This window comes from Staurois parvus, unplaced genomic scaffold (assembly GCF_062004578.1).
Source record: "Staurois parvus isolate SC_StPar_1 unplaced genomic scaffold, SC_StPar_1.0 ptg000004l, whole genome shotgun sequence".
NCBI classification, from domain to species: domain Eukaryota; kingdom Metazoa; phylum Chordata; class Amphibia; order Anura; family Ranidae; genus Staurois; species Staurois parvus.
This window is the reverse complement of record NW_028317800.1, coordinates 400,269-424,653: the sequence shown is the minus strand read 5'-3', so window position 1 is coordinate 424,653 and position 24,385 is coordinate 400,269. Positions and strand designations below refer to the sequence as shown.

Below are 24,385 nucleotides of genomic sequence, written 5' to 3'. Positions count from 1 at the left end.
TACCTTTTAAGTAATCTAACCAATATCAGAAAACATTGTTTCTACACAGACACTTTTTTTTTATTTGCTCACATGGTTGTCGTTTACTGCCTCTTGCACTTTGCATTTTGGAGTCAGCCAATCCATTGAAGATAACAGCGCCATGTAGCCATCGGCTTAACTGAGAAGATTTTATGCAGTGAGGTTAAAGCATGGTGGATAGGCTATCCTTTCTCTACTGCAGTATGACATCAGGCAATGTGTATATTGATGTGTAGGACAACCCATTCATTTGAATGGACTTCCCTTCATGCAACAAATGTATGCACCTTCTTTGCAGTTTGAGTGTTATTTTTAAGATGAAGTTTAGTGACTTTTTTAATCAGCATCAGGGACTGCACTTACACAGATAAGTGTCCCATGTGCTGGTAGATGCTTTCCCTTGAGATCTTTATTCCCCTGCCCCTAGATACCCCCACAGCTGTCATCTTCTGGTGCTGCCAGGGTTAATACAAGTCTCCACTTGTCACTGGCACTCGTAATTTCTGTTCCAGGTGCTAACTGAAAAAAAAAAAAAAAATTACTAAAACTTCAGCTTTAACCACTTGCCTACCAGGCACTTATACCCTCTTCCTTACCAGGCTGTCGCAATTTGAATGACAATTGCACGGCAGCTTTCTTTTGGTGGTATTTACTCATCGCTGGGGGTTTTATTTTTTGGGCTATAAACAAAAAAAAAAAAAAAAAAAAAAAAAAAAAAAAAAGGAGCAAAAAATTTGAAGGAAAAAAAAAAAAAAAAAAAAAGTTTGTTTCTATTATAAAATTTTGCAAACGGGTAATTTTTCTCCTTCACTGATGTGCGTTGATTAGGCTGCACTGATGATGGGTAATGATAGGGGCACTGCTGGGCACTAATCATCAGGGTACTGATCATCAGTGCCCTGATGATTGGTGCCAATCCCTGCTCTGACAACTGCCGGTTCTCAGCAGTACTTTCCTCACGCTCTGACAGCGTGAAGAAAGTGCAGCCGAGAACCAGCAATTGCATTTCCCGGTGATCGGTGTGCCATTGGACACAGCTGATCACGTGGTAAAAGGCCGCTGTGATTGGCCTTTTACCATATCACATGATCAGCTATGTCCATAGGACACAGCGAGCAAGGAGATCCCTGGGGGCACGCAGGAGAGCGCGTTCTGGGAGGACCTCATGACTTCTTCCCAGAACTGGACGGCCGCAGTGTAGTCGTCATTTGGCTACCTGTGGTTGGCAACTAGTTAACAATACATCTGCAGTGCCATAAAAATGAATGGGCACTGCAAGTGTGACACACAGTTTGCGGTTTTCATGAACACATGCAAAATTTAGCAATATCACAAGGTACTGTAGTAGAGTCAAAGCGGAACGTCATCCTAAACGGGAAGTTCCGGTTTAAATAATCCTCCTCCCCCCTAACACTAATGGCTTTTTCTTTGGGGGGGGGGGGGGGGGACCTATTTTTGGCAGATAGGCAATCTCATCAGAAGTTCCCCCAACCTTCTGACATGTCACAGGTCCCAGGAGGCTGTGGGTCCATTTACAAAGCATTATTTAACTCATGCATGTGCAGTGGGAAGCAACAAGGAGTCACAGCCGGCATCTCACAATAAACATGCTGGCACCGGGGACTGTGCTGGATCCCTGTACAGGTAAAGTGTCTTTTTTTTTTTTTAAAGTCTACAGCTACAGTTCTTGTAACTGCTGACATTTGTTTTCAGTGACTGGAGATCCTCTAACTGCTTCAGCTCTGCCCCATAGCAGAAGTACTGCTACAGGGCGGCAGCTGTGCGCAAAATCACGTATATACACACACGATTTTGCATTTCCGGGTAGGGGGCGTGAGCAAGGAGGCCCGTGCACGCCCTACTTGCGCCGCCATTCGTGGCCACGGCTGTTAATCACCAGGTCCCGGTTAGTGATTGCCAAGGATATCTTTACTTTTAGTAAACTAAACAGTTCTCTCTGTCAGCTCCTGCATACTGTTTTGCATGGCTGTGCATAGCAGTGTGCTTACAGTGAAGCACTCACACAGTACACAAAGTAAAACTGCACACAGTTAACCCTTTGATCACCCCAGATTTTAACCCCTTCCTGCCCAGTGCCATTAGTAGCGTCAGTGTTTTTTATTAGCACTGATCACTATATTGGTGTCACTGGGGAGGTCAGTGACACTAAGTCAGTTCCCCTCCAGTGTCAGAATGGCCACCGCAGTCCCACTATAAGTCGCTCATCACCATTACTAATAACAATTCCAGTATATATACCGCTGCACTATAGAGTTAATGTAAGATTTCTTTAAAATATTTTTCTATTGAATATATGTAACAGATATTAGCAGTGTAAGATAACACTGTTAAAAACTTTTGGTGAGCAATCCTACAGCCAGACTTGCCCATAGCTTATGCTGGCCATACATTATTTTTTTCTTCATTCAACCAAGAAGTGGAATGAAATAATGGTAAGATTCCCCCAGCTACACATTCGAGGTGGGTGAGGTAATCCCTCCCACTAAGCTTTTGTATTCTGGTGGCAGGCAGCCTTCTCCTCCAAGAGTGCTCATCAGCGCCTTTGCAGTTCATTGAGAACTACAAGCTGTCGGCCATGGTGGCTGATGGTACTTGTAGTTCATTCATTCACAGAACTCAGTTTTTAAATTATGACAGTGGGTTCAGGGAGAAGACCCCCTGCCTGCTGTCACAGGGAGGGGGGGATTGGGGAAAGAGGAGTCAGGAACTGGAACCTGTTACATATTCCATTGAACTTAACCTTTAAAAGAGACTATACCCTATTCAATATTTTAGATCTGCTATCAACCATGTACAGTAGTATATGAATTGAATGGGTTGTTTAGAGGAGCCTTCCTTTTACATAGATTTGGTAAATCTAAAAGGAGATTGGGTGGGTTAATTTTCACTGCCATGATCACCAATACAGAGGGGATACATTTCCTTGCCAGTGACCACCAATATGGGGGGGGTAAATTTTGGAGTTGTTAATACAGACACCAGTGCTTGGGGAAACTATTACGTTCAGTGACACCAATGTTGGGGGTTATTACTGCAGCCACAAACATCAATGTTGGGAGTTATTATTGCGTCCATTTACACCAATGCTGGGAATTATTGTACTCCAACTATTTGCAAAATGATGCAAAAAGAAATGCAGCACAAACAAAATTTTGGGGAATTGAGGTGTGAAAATCCACTGCTATTGTGAGATCCTCGAAGTATTGAGGGCAACACTTGAGGCCCTCTATAATTTTCCACTTGACAACCTCTGTTTTAAACTAATTGGTGTGGTGTCTTTTCTTGGTCAAGCCCTACTGCCATCCAGTGACAATTTATCAGAATGCAAAACATCCCAGGTTGCCCTTGAAGTTTTTGGAAACAAATCTAAATTCTGCTCCATTCACAGCTTTTCTTAACAGACTTCAACTAGGATTATCATCTGGTTTTTATCCTTCATTCACACGATTGAAACTATTTATCTACAAATAAATTGTTTCTTCTTTTTGACAGAATGCTGCCAGTCTTTACTGCTGTCAGCTCTACAGACTCTCCATTCCCATCAGATTGGTACTATAATTTGTTTTGCTGACTCCATGTTAGCTTCTGCCAGGAAAAAAAAAAAAAAAAAAAAAAAAAAAAAAAAAAAAAAAACTTAAAGAGGAACGTCACCCAACATAGTTAAAATTTTATTTCTAGCTCCTGCTAATTGTGGCCTATAAAAGTATGTTTTTTTTCTATTTACATATAGCAACAGAATACATCCGTGTACTTCTTCCAGCTCAAAGTTCTGCTCCCATAATGCCATTGTTTACGAATATTAAGTGCATGCACAGAAATGCAGGACTCTGAGATCTGACGGAGACCTATAGCATATTTGTCCATACATAAAATCCTGCAAACCCTGCACGTGTGCAGCGACGGCAATGTCTCTGTCAGGACCCATAGACTGACAGAGACCTGCTGCTTTCTACATGTGTGGAGGTTTACAGGAAAAACTGCGAGTCTCTGCCAGTTCCTATATCTTGTAGATGCAGGAAGTGAAAACTGGGGGGAGGTATTTAAAAGTTTTCATAATTTTTCCCCCAATTATGTAAGAGGACAACATCTTATTTTGCTCTATTAAGTTTTGCTCCAGTTTTGATACAGTATTTTATACAGATCTAAAGAATGGAGAAGGAGTGAAGGATTAATGAATTGACCTGCCAAACTAAAGAATGCTTACTTGTTGTCAGAAAGTTATTAGATCCTCTGGCTTTGCCACAGTACAGTTGACCTTTGTACACTGCAATGAAACTGCTTATAAAAAGAGAATGATTTAGTGAGCAATGCACTACACAATACCTAGTTAAAAGGTAACAAAATATAAAGCTTGCATCAATGAACTTTATGTTGGGAAGTTAACAGACCCACAGTTACAAAGTTCTACTTCAAAAAAGGTATTTCGTTAATATGTTGGTTAAAAAAAAAAAAAAAAAAAAAAAAAAAAAAAAAAAAAACACAACACCACAAACCTAAAACCACCATTAAACTTTCCCAACTAGACAATGGAAGACAAAAAAACAAACTAAATGCCATGTTAAAAATACAAACAATATTCCTAGATTGCAAGCTTCAAAGAGCAGGGCCCTCCTATCCCTCTTGTATTGAACTGTATTGTCTCCCTTTATATTGTAAAGAGCTGAGCAAACTGTTGGCGCTATATAAATCCTGTATAATAATAATATTTATTTTTGTGACCACAAGGGTGCATGGATTTGCTGTGTTGGATATCCTTTCTCAGGTTGACATAAAACACAATTAAGATTAGGAAAAAAGACAAGCTGCATCAGTTTAAAAAAAAACAAACAAAAAAAACAAACACACAATAAACACCATACAATAAATACCTGCCCCTTGATAAGAAAGCAAAGTAGTTACTACTGTCTGTATCACTAAAGATCTGAATCCATCATTGTTACCAAGTCATGTGTGGGTAACATACTGGGTTAGAAACTCAAGATGTTAAAGCAGACATTTCAATCTCAAGTCCAAGGATGGGCAACAAAGGCAGTCACACCTTCATCGATAGGCTGCATTTTAACAGATATTACTGGTCATAGGAAATATTAAAAGTACATTTTTACTTTATATTTTTTTGAAATATGGAATTTTAGAAACTTTGTTCACTGTTCACCACCTTCTTCAGCTGAGATTCACTGCTGACAACCTTCATATCAGGTCCTGGAAAGCTTGGCAGTAGAACAGCTTGGTATGGGTCCTTCAGATCACTGGTACAGGAGCACAAATATACTGTAAGTTCTACAATGATATTTACCCTTGTACCACTTTGCGTCTAATCTGTTTGGCCACTGTTCATATACTGTAAACATATTTCCGGTCAACTTCTAGGTCAACAAAGTCAAAATCCACTTATTCACTAACTATTAAAGGAAACAGAATGCACTTGAAAAGTAATGTAATTCAAGCAACTTTGGTTGTGAAGAGATGTTTTTCTTTTTTTCTCCAGCATCTATTCCCTATTTGAACTATATTAGCGCTTCTGAACATGTGTTAATTTACAATCGCCTTATCCCATTGCATGACTGTTGGAAAGAAATACACCCCACCCTTTAAATAGTATTTTTGGACTGGATTGTTCCCCGTCCCGAAGACACACGTAGCTTGTTTTTAACAAACACCCTAAGCTAGATGCTGTGCCACAAACCATTCTGTCAACCAATACCGTCAGGAAAAAATGTATTAACTAATAGTTCCAAGTGTAATAATGGAAAATAAGATTACTTTTATATCAGAATGTGTGCAAATAATGTAGTCATGCTGGCTGCCTAATTTCAGATCCAAAGAAAATCATTTAGGCCCTTTCACACAGGGCAGACTCCACTTTGCTCAGCCGTGGATCTGTCTGCAGATTCCTTGCTGAGCAGAGCAAGCGGATGACAGGACAGCCCAACTCTCCTCTATGGGTGGCTGTAAATGGAGAGGTTGCCTCCAATCCGATCCACCCAGATAGAGGGGAACAGACCCCATTCCGTTTGCTTTTAGCAGATCGGATTAGAGGTAGGCACATTTACATCCACCACTCCATAGAGGAGAATAGAGGGTCCGATCAGGTCCACCTGAAAAACAGACAGGCAAACCCAATCATATGAAAGGGGCCTTACTATTTAAAATCATTAAACTATAAGAAATGTAAATTGCACCAGCAAAAAAAAAAAAAAAATATATGACACACCAAGATATAAATTATTCTTCCTCTATAAAATAACCAGCATTAACTGCTTGCCCGCCGCCCTATAATAGAAGTACTGCTACAGGGCGGCGCAAAATCACGTATATATACCCGATTTGCATTTCCGTTCCATTGGCTGCCAGAGAAGTTGATCACAGATTACCGGACGGCGATTCCCCGCTGGCACTCTGTGATAAAACGGGGAAAGCGGAAAGGGGAGAGACCTGTGTCTAAACACAGGGTCTCACTCCTGTCAGCAAGGACATGCTGCTTTGTATTTCTCTGCACAGCATATCTCCGTTGTAAACCAGCACAGAGCACATAATGTGAAACACACACAAAACACACAGTTAACCCTTTGATCGCCTCAGATGTTAAGCCCTTCCTGCCCAGTGTCATCAGTACAGTGTCAGTGCTTGATATTTATTAGCACTGATTACTGTATTAATGTCGCTGGGGATGTCAGTGGCAGTTAGTTCCCCCCCCAGTGTCAGAATGCCTGTTGCAGTCCTGCTATAAGTCACTGATCGCCGCCATTACTAGTATAAGAAATAAATAAAAATTCAAGTACATTTACCGCCATTTGTAGACACTATAACTTTCACGCAAACCAATTAATTTACACATATTGGAATTTTTTTTAGCAAAGACATGTAGCAGAATACATTTTGGCCTAAATTTATGATGAAATTTGATTTTTTTTTTTTTTTGGATAGGTTTTATAGCAGAAAATCAAAAATATTATTTCGGTTTTCAAAAATGTCAGTCTTTTTTTTGTTTATAGCGCAAAAAAAAAAAAAAAAAAAAAAAACCCACAGGTGATCAAATACCACCAAAAGAAAACTATTTGTGGGAAAAAAAAGCACATAAATTTAATTTATGTACAGCATTGCATGACATGCAATTGTCAGTTAAAGTAATATAGCACCGTATCGCAAAAAATGGCCTGGTCAATAAGGGGGGCAAATGGTTAATAGGTTAGATTCTGACATGTTTTGTACTAGGCACAGCGCTTACGCAAAGATAAACAAAAGAAATGCATGTTTTTTTTCTGCTGGAAAATTTGTCCTAATATCTACCTCCTTATACCATAGCAATTTGTATTTTGCATTTCATTCTCTATTAGGGACAAGGGTCCCCAGAACAAAGAGGGGGTGAATATCTTCCACCAGGACACACATAGCATTTAACTGTTCCCCACTATAGCCAAAATTAATTTTTTAAAAATTTGGTTAACATGTCATAATTCCAGCATAGGTACAATGTAAAGCCTATTTTTTTTAGTAATGTAGATGTAAACTATACTTGTCTACAAATGTGCACTTCCCAGTATTTCAAACTTATATTACCGTCGTGACAGAAAAAAGAAAAAATATTAAACCGTAATAAGTGTTGAACTGCATGTGTGGTTTTATGCTGTAAGAAAGCAAAGTCATTTGGGTTGGTTGTTGCAAAATGGTTCCTGTATATGAATCTTGCCACAACTGATTGTAAAGCATGAGACCTCAAGCTGATGCAATGTGCTCCTACACACGCTAATTATTTTCCACATTTTGAGGTTTGAGATCACAGCTGAATTTGACCAGTATATGAGGCCAATCCAAATCCGACATCCAACACACTAATATTACATTTACCACTTCTACTGGTCAACATACACTCCATGCTTCGAGCCAAATATGATAGATTTGAGTTGAAGTATAAAGGAAGACCGTGTTTGGGCACTTCAGGAGAAATGATAGGAAGTAGCTGTGTTCATCGTTGTGACTGTAAAAGCAAGAAATATTAATTCTTTATACATGTTGCAGGTCCTCACAACTCCCTGGCATGTACATTTATGTTTGTTCACATTGTATATGCCCGCTCTCTAAGCAGTCACATTTCAAATACTTGACAATTCTGAGCTCAGACAGAAATATGACCTGAAACCTGTAAAACATATATCTGTTGTGTACAGCCCCAAAGCTGCAATATCTGCGACAGTGAGTAAGGTATACCATTTACATATACAAGCCAATTTATTGTAAAAAATGGATATTAATAAAATGTGTCTGCTCAAAGTACCAGGTAAACTCGATCAAGTTTTGTGTGTGGATTGTAAACTAGTGGCCATGGGCAAAATATACATTTACATGCAAACTTGGATTGTAAATGAAAAATGTTTTATCAGAAAAATAAAAAACAAACAGCTTTAGGTTTACATCTATGCGTGCCTGCGTTGCATGTAGAGCAGCCTGTTCATTTCAATGAGCTGCCCTACCCACAAGAAATGTGTGTGGAAAGATGTTTTTTAGACCCTTTAGTAAAATCATGCTGTACCGAAAACGTATTGTTGGGGGGGTAGTAAAACAGACAGTTGAGCCATGATAGTGTAAAAAATAGTAAGCGCTCTCAAAATTGTAGCAGCTGAACATCAAAGGAAAACGCATAACAAGTCCTCAAATTCTAGTATAAACAAAATGCAGCGCTAAAGAACATTAGAAATAATGGTGAAAATAGCGAAACAGTCCAATAAAGGTGCTCCTTGATTCCCCGTGCAGATGGATTCCCAGTGCAAATGGCAGAAATACACACTAACCAGAAGGCGTATGAAAATACGCATATGAGTATATATCCTGAAGGTCCCTCTCTCCTTTCTGGTCTGGTCAAGGAAATGGCTGGGAAAGATGGAGATCCTACGCCCTCATGTGGTGAAAGAATAGTCCAGCAGGTCAGAGAAGAATCAATCAAGATATGTTCCCCCTTCTCAGGCACTGACACAAGGATCTCTGAGGGCTGTAAGGGTTGAAAAGCTCCTCACAGGAGACATAGGGAAGCACTCATAGTGTAGTAAGTAAGAATTTTATTATAAAACAAAATAAAATTATAAAAACACCTCCACACCTGAGGTGGAGCCCAGGACGCCGTTGATACTAAGCCGCCGGTGCCACGTGGAGGCCCGGCGGCCACCTTTATTCCCAAGGGGTCAGTGTGTTCATTCATGCTTGGCACTGCTATGCTTTACTGTGCACTAGTGTTTTATAATAAAATTCTTACTTACTACACTATGAGTGCTTCCCTATGTCTCCTGTGAGGAGCTTTTCAACCCTTACAGCCCTCAGAGATCCTTGTGTCAGTGCCTGAGAAGGGGGAACATATCTTGATTGATTCTTCTCTGACCTGCTGGACCATTCTTTCACCACATGAGGGCGTAGGATCTCCATCTTTCCCAGCCATTTCCTTGACCAGACCAGAAAGGAGAGAGGGACCTTCAGGATATATACTCATATGCGTATTTTCATACGCCTTCTGGTTAGTGTGTATTTCTGCCATTTGCACTGGGAATCCATCTGTACGGGGAATCAAGGAGCACCTTTATTGGACTGTGTTTCACTATTTTCACCATTATTTCTAATGTTCTTTAGCGCTGCATTTTGTTTATACTAGACAGTTGAGCCATGTTTTTATTGCTTTGCATCAAGGTGCGGCAAAAATTATGCCCCCTGCTGCGTTCAAAGGGCAGTACCACCCACCAAATGTAACTCATTCAAGTGAATAGGGACACAATGCAACCATGTGCAGCACAGATTTTTAGGGCTGGTTTACACTTGTGGCAGCCTGTTGAAGAGCAATCTGCAGTGGATCAGTTTTCAGAGAAAGTTTGACAGGCAGTGAGGATGCTTTCTGTGGCTTTAAGAGGTTAAAATAAGGAATCAACTCAGCAGCGGTATGTGAATACATCCATATGGCTGCCTCTTCAGCTTTGGGGGGGCAGCTTAAAAGTCTGTTTTTACCACCCCACAACTGCTAAGCTTGGGGGGGGGGGGGGGAGCGGTAAACTAGGCCATAAAAGGATAAAACTGGCAATGAGAAGGTGCCCAAATACCTATGAAAAGCAATCCACCGTGAATCGCTCTTCAGGATGCAATACTAGTTGCCTTCTAAACCCTTAAAAAGCAAATGATGTAAAAACGAAGTCGGTTTTAGTTGCAGTACATTTTCCCCACATAACAGATGAGGAGACTGTTAAGACTGTTACCCCCGTTAAGATAACTCCACAGTTCAAATTCTAAAGTTGTATTAAACCCAAAACAAAAATGTAATATATTGCAGCTTACCATGTGGTGGCTGCATTTGTTTTTTGTTTTTGTTTTTTTAGACTCCCCCCTCTGTTTTCACCTGGTGATCTAGTCATCTCCTGTATTAGAGTGCCCTTACTCGGGGCGAAGGAGCCCAGGGGGTAGATTTGGACAACATATTTGTCAGTCTGGGGAGTGTTAGATATACTAGCAGATTTAAAAATAAATGAAGAAATTCCAGTTAATACTATGAGCAGTTTTTTTGTCCTTTTGGGATAAAGGTTTTACAAGAATACATATGTAAAAGCTGATCACTGTAAGCACCCCTGTCAGTGTTAAATGGTTTGTCTTATCTCTGTACCTGATACGTTCTGCTGGAGTGTGTGCTCTTAAAAAAATAACAAACCGAATAGGTGGATCACCAGATGAAAATAGAAGAGACTAAAAATTAAAACCAATACAACCATCAAATCTAAAAAAACGGCAAGGTGCAAAATAATAAATATTTCCTTGTGGGTTACAACGATTTTAAGAGCCAGTTAGCTTTATTAAAGAAAAAGAAAGCCAGTTAATAAAGTTCCAGTGAAGTCAAACCAGACCATATACAGTAGCACCCATGATTACCAATAGATGTAACCTAGAACTGTAATGCTGATTGCAGTGGCTGCGAGTCCTCCAAAATGAACAGTGTGAGTCTGACTGACATGTGATACCTTGATTAAGTGATCAAAATCCACAACACTCTGCTGCCAAAGTTCCTCAAAGGATACTGTATAGGGCACGATTACTAGATCTTATAATACTTACCCCAATCTAAATAATATTTCGCAAGGGAAAAACTAGAAAAATTTAAAGGCAAAATAAAATATGTATATTAAGCAATGTATACTTGATTAAGCATTTACACAAATACAATAGCCTACATAACTGTTAAATTAAAAATGCTGTTTCCATTATTTTTAAAACTGAATTACATGGAAACAATTGAATTTACAGTAACAATACATGCATGCTCCATTCCGCTGGTACATTTGATTTTTAATAGACCCATAGCCACATTAAATTGTGTGTTTTAATCTGTCGATGTCATTTTATTAGCCTATAAAAGCTAGTCTGAAGCATATTGATCAAACTTACTAAATGTCCCATAATTAGGTCCAGCGAAAATGTCTCTGTATTTAGAACACTGTATTTTTCAAAATAACCTCAAGATGGCATACTTAACGCGTAATCAGCACTGCACTTTGTGAAATGCTCATTGCATGGAGGAATGTGACAATGTGAGACTGTGACTATATGTAGGGTAATCGCAGAAAGTGGGAGCAGACAACCAAGATAGGACCTGGACTGGGCCACTGCAATCTAGCCACGTGTCAACTTTAAGAAAATTAGAGATTAGGAGCACTTTCATTAGCCAGCCCAGCTCCTAGGATATGTCCAGCTCTTTCATAAAAGGTATTGCAAACTATTAAAATATATTCTGCTAAAAAGATAAAGAAAAGCAGCAGCAATAATAATTTGAAGGACAGTACAGAAGCATCTGGAAATACTTGACGTTTAAATGCCCCAAGGCGGCTGAAAACACAAGAGAAAATTCCCACAATCACGGAGCTCTTGTAGGGAACACAGCTTCATTCTTTCATAATGTAATGTGACATTGTGGCAGTCTCGGGTATTTAGGAACTTGGGAAATGCACTGAAACCTTGTAAAATTAATAAAAACATATGTTGTAAAATGCCTCCTGTGTACCCTGCAGTCAGATCCTAGTTAAGAAGGAAAAAAAGGCATATTTAGAAGATTAAATGTTTTGCAATATTAATGAATTTAGAAGGAAAGTTTATTTGTAGTCAACATCATGGGATTGGAATCGTTACGACATTCCAAGCAAAGGATAAACTTAGAGTATCCTTTTATTATTTATTTATTTTTTTATTCAGAAAAGCCATATAAGTTCTAGCTGTCCCCTAGTCTTCCCCTTGTTCTTTATATCCTTCAATCTGACCCTATCACTGGCACCTATCCCTAGGAAGAGCAAATGTCTGTTAATGGGGGGGGTATGGAGGGGAGAGGTCTGTATCAGTCTGAGTGGACAGCTGTATGGAGAGATCAATGCAAAGGATGCAAACCATCCCTTCTCAACCACTTTTCAGTTGTAGTACCTTTTAGAAAGTAGGCAAAATCTTGAGGCACCCCAGTCTTAAATGTAAACTTATCAATGAGAAACCTGAGCCTGTGACAATGCACACAACCTCCTTGATTAACTTCATATCAGACATCCCCCATCACATCAGAGGCACCTATACATGACACCCCCTCCCCCCAAAAAAAAATAAAAAAAAATCATAGAGCCCCCAATCACATTGCTCCCCCCCCAGTTAAACAGTCCCCTCTTCACATCAGAGCTTCACCTTGTGGCTCCAGCAGTGTGGCAAAGGGAGGGAGGTGGAGGAGGTCTGCAGGAAGGGTGGCCTTGAGTGCCTCCTGCCCAGAACCAGAGTCCTGCATTGCCATGATACGAGTAAGCCGGTTGCCATCACCACAGCAGTAAATGACACCATGCATTCTGGCCCTAGAGCGTCATTATTTTCTACGGTGCTGGCAGCCAACCCACACACACCATGGCAATTCATGATACTGATCCAGAGAAAACAGGGTCTGCTTGTAGCACCCCAGAGACACACAGATGTAAATAATGACATTGGACTCTACAGGCTGGGCTCATTGGCTTTTTAGAAATAGGCATTTTAACTTATTTAGCCTTTAGGTCTATATAACAGCAATTTTTGACTCTCGAATCTAACAAGAAAACATTCTTGAACAACCTCAAAAAGTACCATAAAAACCTAGAAGAATACTTTTCCTTACTTCATAAAGGGGAATGATCAGGTCAGGGAGATGATCTGAGCCACCTCTACCACAACAGATCGCTCTGTTAGCACGATTGATCGCTGTCACTAGCAAACAATAGATCACCATTGCAGCGATCTGTTTCTACAGATGGAGCAGGTCTGTCCTGTTCTAACATGGATGCTGAACGCCACTGGAAATTCTAATCAAATCATAAATTCTGTTACGAGATTCTTCTTTTATCTGCAAAGAGAAAGTACAATCCTGTAGAGCAGATTGTAGCCGGGTCTACAGCCAAGTAGCAGACTGATTCACCTTCTAGGACCTATTGCCTTGGACCCTGGCAATCACTGACATCCTGCACTTCCAGTGCAAAACCAATGACCTGCTGCAGTTATGGGAACCTGCCTTAATTTTAAGGACCCATCATTACAGAAAACTGAAGTCTCTTATCTACTGTAAAAAGACCAAAAAAAAAAAAAAGAATGAATTTAGCAGCATAAAATACCTGGAATTGAAGCTCAACTCTGAGCTAGTTAATAATGATCACTTATACTTTTTGCCTACATTTGAGAAAACTACCTTGTAAATGTCCAAAATGTCACTTTCAGTCAGAAAATGCACCCAAGGCAGGCAATTGGATGAAGTAGTAAAGCACTGATGCAAGTTTTTTTGAGTGTGCACAACCTTTCTAGTAAAATATAGTTCCCATAATGCCATGAGAATAGTAGCAACAATGTACAGTAATGTTCTGGGGTTGTGGAATGATAGTCTGCTTGGACAGTCTACATATGACCCATGGACCAGGAGCCTCCTGGCCTGTCCTTAAGACTAGGTTCACATTGCTGCAATCCAATTTTCAGTATTATGAAGTGCAACCTGGATGTGGTTTTGCATATTCTATGGAGCCAAGATCATGCTGCAATTGCACCAAAGTAGTACAGAAATCTTTTCCAAAATTGCAATGTGCTGAATTGAACTTATGCGAATGGGCAATGTTGAAAATGTGCTTTCCATTGCAATGCGATTCAAGTCACATCTGAAATCACACTAGTGTGAACAGAGCACTTAAGTAACATTACAGCTTCCTTTTTTAAATTAAAATAACTAACATGGTATACTTACCTGCTCTGTAGAATGGTTTTGCACCAGAGATGCCCTGATCCTCCTCTTCTGGGATCCCCCAATAGTGCTTCAGGTCTCTCCTTCTTGGTGGGTGCCCTATGGAAAGCCACTTTCCATGGGGGCACCAGTGAGGCTTGCTCCTGAGCCTTCCTGTCTGCATCCATTGACACAGACCAGAAGGCTCGACCTTGCCCCATCATTTGATTGATACCAGTGGGAGCCAATGGCTCCCACTGCTATCAAATGTACCCAATGAGGGGGGAGAGACAGCGGTGAGAGCTGCTGTTCTTGTGCACAATTGCTGGATTGAATTGGGGTCAGGAAAGCATAAGCAGGAGGCTGGGGGGATCCTGCAGAACAGGTGTTTTTTTTTTTACCTTAATGCATAGGATGCATTAAAGGTAGAAAACCTTAAGGCTTTAGAACCACTTTAAAGGCTAAGGCGGGTGCGTCAGACCAGGAGCCAGAAATGTCCAGGTACTCCCACTACAGTGAGAGAAGACTGAATTATGTTGTGGCTTACTTTCTACAGAATTGCAATGAGTATGTTACAGTACAAGACTGGTGACCATGTGATGAGTGTGCATAGTGACCACTGGTCTTCTAAAAAGAAATACAGGATAAAGAAGAATGACCCCTTGTTAAGATATATGTATCACTATCTAGATTGTTGTATGGAATAAAGTAACATGAAATAATTGTGCAAATGTAACCATCTATATACAAGATATAATTTCAGCTTAGGCTAGGTTCACATCTTCGTGTTTCCCTGAGGCTGCGTTTGTGCAGGCACAGAATCCTATTATTTGAATGGGGTGCTGAAACGCAGGGTGAAAGTCCCTGCACCTCTTCAAAAATGTGGCCAGGGAAATCCCATGGTGCTTTGGGCCACATTTTCCAGTGTGTGTGTGGGTGCAGTTATAGGGTAATGGGACTCCCGCGCATCTGCATAAATACAATGTTTTTTCTGCGGGTTTGGGAAGGTGTGTAATAAAGCAATACTTAACAACAATATCCCCAAAAAAGCTTGCACACAGAATAAATGGGAGATCTGCATGCATAAAGTCACAGCGCAGAAAACATTTTAGATTATTTATAATATTCTATACCAGCAGCTGTCTGTTGCAAATCATTTGTTACAAGTATAAATGATCAGTCACCTATGTAACTGAACAAAACCGAGGCCAGATGTGCTTATGCAAGTTCACATCTATAAATTTTACTACCTCCATACAAAACTAGTAAACAAGAAATCCAATCAAGATAAACTTCCCTGTAAAAAGGACTTAACATTTAGGTACGTGCACTCATTCTAAGCTCACATTTATGAATTACGCAGGAAGAGCTACACGCAAAGCAAGCACTGGATATATTCGGATAGGGAATTCATCTAGCATAATGTACACAAATCGGACAAGGGAAGATTTTAAAATCCTTTAGTATCTTTGAATTGTATGTAAACCCAAACAATGAACATCTTACTTGCTCCCTTTTGTTCTTTTAAATGTACCACTGAAAGTATATTATATGTGTTGGTGAATGAAAAAAATAACAAATACCTGTTGATCACAAATGTGTCACAAATTCAGAGCTGTCCTGTGCATACTTCCTGTTATTTCAAGGTCTCCTCACAGTTCATATCTTTCACTACAAAACAACTATATTTTTAATACTGTTGAGATTAGGAGAATGGCCAGGATTCTGTAGTTTAACAGACAACTGGGCAGGGCTGACACTAATTCTAGTGATTTAATTTTACAAAAAGAAATTAGAAGAGTGCATTTCTGCCAGATCAGTGGGTATCTTTCTGTACTTGCAGGGCCTTTACCTGTTGCAAACCACGTAATGTAAATGTGCCACAAAAGGGGGAATGGTGGCTAAAGTTTCTGTGCTGAGAGCATGCTCAGTGAGGCACGATTCCTCGCACTAATACTAATCATGGGACACTATTCCTCTTCCTACTGGAGCTGTGTATTGTTTTTTTTTCACCCCCCATGACCTTCAAGCATGGGAGGTATTGTTTACGCTCAGTCATGCCAGGGCCAAAGTCAGGCCCCCTAAAATCACTCTAAAGGACAGTAAACTGGCCCTTTGTTTAGAACGTTTGGATAACCAGGACTAAACTGAAGCCAGTCATAGACAGTTCAAATCTCGGCTGGTTTAGCAAGAACCAACCGAGATTCGACCCATGTATGGGCAGGCTGAATGTACCAAAGTTGATTGATCAAATTGGATACGACCAACCTGCTGGATTTTACATACAATTATTGCTAGTGGCTGTGCCCACCGGGAGAACACAATGGCTCTGCGGGAGGGATTCCCTTGTGAACACCGCGGTTGCAGGAAAGAATTCTGCTCTGTCTATGGCCAGCCTAACACTGCAAAACATTGTGTAAGCTAGAGTTTAATGGATCAATGTATTTTGAATCTATATGGCTATATAATTATATATACTTATTTTTATTTATCACCAAAATGGTTTTGCAGTTCTATACAGCTGTGAAAATTCAGGGCTTAGAGCAATTCCAGTAGAATAGGAATAAGTAACCAGCCCAAACAACTTGCTATAAAGCAGAAAACAGGTAATGGCAGATTCATCTGTAACTGACATCACATATATGTTGTATGGGAAAGACTATGCAGTTTTGTAACATGTACACTTATTTGCAGAAACTGACATGAAACATTTTTTTTTTTTTATAAAAATGCGAAACATTTTATATGCCATTAACAGAATTAAATATTTTTCCACTGGAACAAGATGTAAAGGCCATCTGATTAACAGACAATGCACAGCTTTTGTGAACAAGTTTGTTGATATTGCAAGTGTGTGTGACAGTGATGAAAAGTGTGCTGGTGGAAGGAAGCTGTGGTTAAAGAAGGTTGTTGGAACACTGAAACTGTGCAATTTTGTGCACTCACTGATCAACTACAATTGCATTTACTTCATTTGATTTTTCCAAACAATATGGGACAACTCACAAGTAACTCAAATAACTGAAGTAGCAGTATATGGCTTATGTGATAAAGCAGTTCCAGGAGCACAAAGTTCAAAGTGTAGAAACCCGCCAACAACTGCTCAAATTTCCTGTAGCTTGTTCATTGGGTCCAGAAATAAAATTATAAAATCACTATCTCAGGAAATTTTTGGGTAAAAAGGATTATGTTTAGGATCAAACATTTTTGTTGAATAATTATCTTTTCCATTTTTTATTTGGAAACATTGGTCCAAATAGTTTGGCACCATTAGCTGTATTTTTTAGCAAGAGTACATTTCCTTGTATTGAATGCTCATAGTTGGACATATATTGATTTCAAAGTGACTGCTTCCAGTGATCCTGCTCTGCCCAAATGCTGGGGTCGCTCTGATATGGCAAAGCTATGACTACCTGCAGCACCCCTACATTCCTATTGGCCCATCACTATGATCGGCTGCAGGGCAATATGAATATGTAAGGATGGGCAAGCTTCAGCCCTACCAGGAAGTGTAAAAGCTTTGTCCAATCAGAACAGCTTGGCATTCTGGGTATGGAATGCTGTAGGTGTGTATAAACACCCCTACGTCGTTTTTTTTTTCCCCTGTAACAACAGTGCTCATAATATGACAATCATTGAAAACTGACACTCTAATGACAATTGTTATTTTACCCCTGTACAAATCATTAGTAAGACCTCATCTGGAATATGCAGTTCAGTTTTGGGGCACTAATTCACAAAAAGAACATTGGGGAACTGGAGAAAGTATAGAGAAGGTCAACCAAACTGATAAGAGGCATGGAGGAGCTCAGCCAAGTGGAAAGATTAGAGGAACTGAATGTATTCTCTCTTGAGAAGAGGAGATTAAGGGGGGTATGATCAACATGTATAAATACATCAGTGGTTCATATAGTGAACTCTGTGTAGAGTTATTCACCCTGAGGTCATCACAGAGGATAAGGGGGCACTCTTTACATCTGGAGGAAAAGAAATTTAATCTCCAAATACAGAAAGGTTTCTTCACAGTAAGAGGTGTGAAAATGTGGAATAGACTCCCTCAAGAGTTGGTTCTGGTCAGCTCAGTGGATTGCTTTAAAAAAAAGGCCTGGATTCTCTTAGATACACAAAATATAACTGGATACTAACATTTCTAGGTAAAGTTGATCCAGGGAATATGCGACTGCCTCTTGGCGGATCAGGAAGGAATTTTTTCCCCTGCAGGAGCACATTGTATCGTGCTTTGCTGGACTTTTGACTTTTTTTTAGCCAGATTAACTATGTGACAATCTGACTCCTCCAATCATCCTCTGGCTAACTGATCTTGGGGGAAGAATCAGTCTGGTTGTACAGGATGGACAAACTTGTATTAAGGAAGTCCTTCTACTCTTATTCAATAGGAATAAATATGCACGGTCATTTGAGCCTAACATTCATGGTTATGCAAATATGTATTTCCAGGAAGATCTTTCTAGGGTCAGATCATTCCTGGTGATCCCACCTCTATTTGAGGACTAGGGCCTGAGATCTCTTTAGGACCACGAAATTACTACTAAAGTGTGGTTCAAGTAAAAAAAAAAAACTTTTTAATCTTCTCCGCCCTATACAAAATCTATAAAAATGCTGTGCATGGAAACACAATTTGACCCAAAATCAATATAATACGCTATGCAGAAAAGCTGAAAAAATGTTTGAAACATTTTGGAAACACAGGTGTATGCTAATTAATGCGTTGTGTGCCAGATCACATTTCTGCTATTCACTGCATAATCATATACATTTCTCAGGGGATATATTACTTATTAAAATTACACTTCTCTTCTCCATGGAGAAGAAAAGAGAACGTTATATGCTGTGAAACATAACATGCTATAAACATGGTTGGGAGTCCCTTTATATTGTACATACACAGAAAATTTGTCTTTTGCCTTGCCTAAAGCTGGCCATGCACAGCTCAAATTTTGACCGATTCAACTAAAACTGGAGCCTTGTGGGGCTTTGCCAACACCACCTGTCTCCACACATTTCCATTAACGAATCCAAAAAGCCATGTGGAATAAATTTGATGGAACAGTGACTGCATCCCAGTAGATGCAGTCACTGTTTGGGTATTCTGAGAAGTGACAGCTGTCAGAATACAATAGCTGGCAGGGGAGATTCCCTCATCAACACTGTTGAGCATGGATCAGAGAACCTATGGATTTCTCTGCTTAGGGATGAGGTCAATTAACATGAGGCAAATGTGACAACGATTTGTGCTATGGAGCATAGTCAGTACAAAAGCACTATGCATTTCCACCCGGCGTCACTGTGGCTGGTGATATATAAATATATACAGCATACAGTACATATACAGTATATAAAAATAATTTATATTGTACTTAGTTTGGACATAATTCTTCAACTTTCTGTTCACATCACAACTCTCTCCTTTCCCCAACAACTCCTCTTTGATAGTGAAGCACGAGAAGAGATATATTTCATCAACGACCAGCCAACTGCTTATCACACCTTATCAGGGGCGGACTGACCATTTGGAAACTTGGGCACTGCCCAAGGGCCCGGGGTCAGTTGGGGGCCCCATGAGATGCCCCTGGTACCTTTTTCATAGGCTTTTTTGAGTTTGGGCAAGGACACAGGGGCCCCATGATACCCTATTGCCCGGGGGCCCCATGAGTTTTCAGTCCGCCCCTGCACCCTATTAAACTAGTCAATGGTGTCGACTTGCATGGCCACTTCTCACTGTGCGGTGATGAGAAGCAGAGAATGTCCTCTTTAATTCCAATCACAGTTACATAAACTGCTCCATAGAGGAGCGAAGCCATGATAATCATTTTTGCAGCTTAAAGCAGAGTTCCATTTGAAAAAAAATAAAAGTCAGCAGCTACAAAAACTATAGCTGCTGACTTTTAAAATACAGACACTTACCTGTCCCTTGGTCTATCGGTGTCCTCACCACGGCTGGTTTCACCGGCCATCTTCTCTCCTCAACATCTTCAGTGTTGGCACCCAGTTGTGACAGTTTGCGGCTTCACAGCCGGGTGCCCACTGCGCATGCGCGAGTAACGCTGCACTTTGTGAATGGCCTCGTAGTCTTTTGGGACCTGTCACCAGAAGATTATGGGGAGGGAGGACAACGTCTGCTTCCGATTGCCTTAGGTAATCGCAGCGGAAGTGGGAGCCTGTCAAATTCGGGTACCCGCTCCTCCCCACTCCCCAAAAGGTGGCAATCCTTAAAGCGGAACTTCCCCTTTTGGGTGGTGCTCTGCTTTAACTCCGTTAAATAACCATACACCATGTCATAAAAACTCATGAAAAGGTTAGGTAATGTATTACATAAAAAGCTGTAATATTACAAAATGAAACAAAACCTCTCACTAGTTTGCACAAACTTGGTCTGTATTGCAAACGTACAACAAATTTTAAAAAGTCAAGGCAAAACAATGTATCTATGGTTAATCATATTGCCATATTGGATTTCAATTATTTCTAGCTTATTCTTGTTACATAGTTACATATGTAGTGAGGTTGAGAAAAAAAAAAAAAAAAAGGACACTAGTCCATCTCGTAGTTCAACCAACAAGAAAAAGCTGTTGAAAGCCCCATTAACACAATCCTACACCCACAATTGATCCCATTAACACAATCCTACACCCACAATTGATCCAGAGGAAGGCACTAAACCCCAATAATACATGATCCAATTCACTCCAGTGGGGGGGGAAAAAATTATTTCCTGATCCCCTGGGAGGCAATCAGGTATTCCATGAATCAACTGTTATTACTCCTAAATATAAATATCCAGTTATATTATTTGCAATTAGGAATGCATCCATACATTTTTAAAACAATCTACTGTGGTGGCTCAACCAGCTCTTGAGGGAGTCTATTCTACATTTTTACAGCTCTTACTGTGAAGAAGACATTCCGTATTTGGAGGAAAAATCTGTTTTCTACCAGGCGTAAAGCGTGCCCCCTTGTTCTCCGTACTTATCTGAAAGTGAATAACTCTACATCAAGTTCACTATATGGACCTCCTATGTATTTATGCATGGTGATCATATCCCCCATTTAAATAGCCTCTTCACAAGAAAGCAAATTCAGTTCTGCTAATCTTTCCTCAAAGTTAAACTCCTCCATGCCTCTTATCAGTTTGGTTGCCCTTCTCTACACTTTCTCCAGTTCCCAGATATCCTTTTTTGTAAGCTGGTGCCAAAAACTGAGCTGCATATTCAGGGGCAAAATGATCTCTCTCTCTCTGGAGTCTATACCTCTCTTAATACAAGAAAGGGATTCGCACGCTTTCGATACTGCAGCTTGGTATTGCATGTTATTATTAAGTCTATGATCTCCCAGAAACCAGATCCTTCTCCACCATTGATTCCCCCAGTTATACTCCCTCTAGTATGTAAGATGTGTGCACATTTTTAGCCCCCAAGTGCATAGCTCCACATTTATCAACATTACAAGTTGAAGACATCCTGTAAGGGCGTTATTCCACTGCACAGCTTGGTGTCATCTGCATAGACTGAAATGGTATTTTTAATTCCAGACCCTATATTGTTTATAAATATATTAAAAAGTAAGGATCCCAACACTGAACACCACTTGAGGTACACCACTGACAACCCTAGACCATTCAGCGTATGAATTATTAAACCACTACTCTCTGAATACAGTCTTTGAGACAGATTTCTAACCATGTACAAAACTGAAAGTTAAAGCGGAGGTCCAGTCAAAATAATAAAAAAATAAATAAATAAAAATCAGCAGCTACAAAAACTGTAGCTTCCAACTTTCAAAAAAAAAAAACCAAAACAAAACAAAACAAAACAAAAAAAAAAAAAAACCACACTCACCTGTCCCACGACCCAGCAGTGTCCTTACACCAGCCGGGTTCACCAGCCATCCTGTGTCCCCGGGATTTTTAGTGTGGGCACCCGGCTGTGACAGCTTGTGGCTTTACAGCCAGGTGCCCACTGCGCATGTGCAAGTAGCGCTGTGCTATGTGAATGGTCCCATAGTCTTCTTGGACTTGTCACATGTCCCAGAACACTACAAGGAGGGGGCCAGCTGAGAGGGAAACTTCCGCTTCTGATCGCCTAGGCAATTGCAGCAGAACTGGGAGTGTGTACCTGTCAAATTTGGGTACCCTCTCCACTCCCCAAAGGTGTCAATCCTTAATGGCAAGCGGGTCCAAAGCCTTAAAGCGGAACTTCCCCCTTTAGGGTGGAGCTCCGCTTTAATCTGAATGATCTTGAAGTTTGTAAACTTACTTTGTGAAGATCCCCATACATTAACTTCTTCGAATTCTGCAACATGTATTCACTATGCCCCATTAGTAAGCACCACTGTGTCACACATTTCACAGAGCCTGCCTTCTGAAATACAGAGGTGCTGAGAGAAGGCATTTCAGGAGGTGGAGTCAGTACAGGAATCACTGCTTACAAGCAACAAGGTACCACGGGATATGTAGTGCTTAGAAACAAAGTAAGCAGCAAAAGAAGAGCTGCAAAGCATGCAGGGAATCTATAAGGTTGTGGAAAGATGGTCAGCAGACAGGCAGAAATCACGCCTGAAAGGAGACTTTTCAAGTAAGTTTATATTGGATCAAATATAAATGGTTTGTTTTATTACAATGGTAATGTTTTAAAATGAAAAAAGTACTGTATATCAGGCGTGGAAATGGTTTAAAAATCTACTTGCCCAAGGGACTAAAATCGGGGTCCCAATCTACTTGTCCTGATAAAAAAAAAAATGAAGGGTTAATGTTTTTTTAATAGGCAGAGGAGCTTTTAGATATGTTTTAAAACATTAAAAGTGTATCTCCTCTTCACCTCCCTGCCTGTCTCCAGCACCACACCCAGGGACTAGCAGGGAGGGAAGAGACTTTGCAGTATGATAAGCACCGATTGGGTGCTTGTCAAGAAAGGGGAGTGTCAAGCTCTTTTAACACTTGGCAGAAACGCATCTGCTGAGTGTGTAAAGGCACCAGCCCCAACGGGGGGGGGGGGGGGGGGGGAAGGATTCCTTCAGGGTACCCTTGCACACGGAAACACTTGGATACGTCGTACTGGTGCCTGCTGAGCAGCCAAATCAAGCTCTGGTGTCCACTCTGTTAGGCCCCATTCACACCCAGGCATTTTGGGATTGTGGCAGAAACAGGTGACATTATTTTCAATGGCACCTAAAACGCATTGCGGTTTTGCCACAATTACCGCACGATTCGCATAAACCTTGTTGAGCGACAAGCTTCACACAATGCAATCGCTGCAAAACCGCATCACTTTTTAGATACCATTGAAAATAACAGCACCTGAACCTGCATTTTGCAATTGCGAGCAGAATTTCTACGAATCTACTGCGATTCCAAAACACCCAGGCGTGAATGGTGCCCACCTAGGTCTCACACATGCGATTCTGGATGCATTTTTAAATGCACAGATTCACATGACAGGCTAAATATTATGTGTTCCTATTGAGTTGGTTCACACAGATGTGATCCACACGCATTGCATTTTGAGTTCCATTACAATAAGGGTTCTGTGGGAGTTTGTAGTGGTGCATTCCAGATTCGCAAGTTATACGGTAGAGTGGTATGCAGAGATACTGCAAGTGTTCACATAGGATTGCTATTGAAAGGAGTTTTTGCATGTGAGGCAATTTTGCATTGCAGGCTATGGGAGGCAATTTTGCATTGACGTAAATGGGATGTGATTTTTCACTGAAGTCAATGGGACACGGTAGGGCTAAACTTAAACCCCCCCCCCCCCCCCCAAAAAAAAAAAAAAACCAAAACATGCAGTTCCAGGTGTTGGACGATTTGATTTGTGAATCTCTGAGCATATGCTGTGACTATAGACCTTCTGTAAAGCACTAAGCTCTGGTTCACACTGGTGCAACTTGTCATGCAATTTGACAGTTCCAAGTTGCAACCCATTGCTGGAAATGGAACCGTTCATATCAGTGCAACTCAATGTTGCAGCAATTATGAAAAAGATTCCTGCACTAGTTTTTGTCAATTTCATTGTGACTTGCATATACTTCTATTATATGAAGTCACAAGCCACAAACAAAATCAGCATCGCAAATCGCACTGATATGCGGCATTGAAATGATACTGAAGTA

The 24,385-nt window shown here is 40.4% G+C and overlaps 1 protein-coding gene across 2 annotated transcripts in view; it reads right to left on the bottom strand.

The window, feature by feature from the left end:
• TNFAIP8 (TNF alpha induced protein 8) overlaps positions 1–24,385 on the bottom strand; it is a 128,679-nt gene that overhangs the window by 62,179 nt on the left and 42,115 nt on the right. The gene's annotated exons all lie outside the window — the stretch shown is intronic.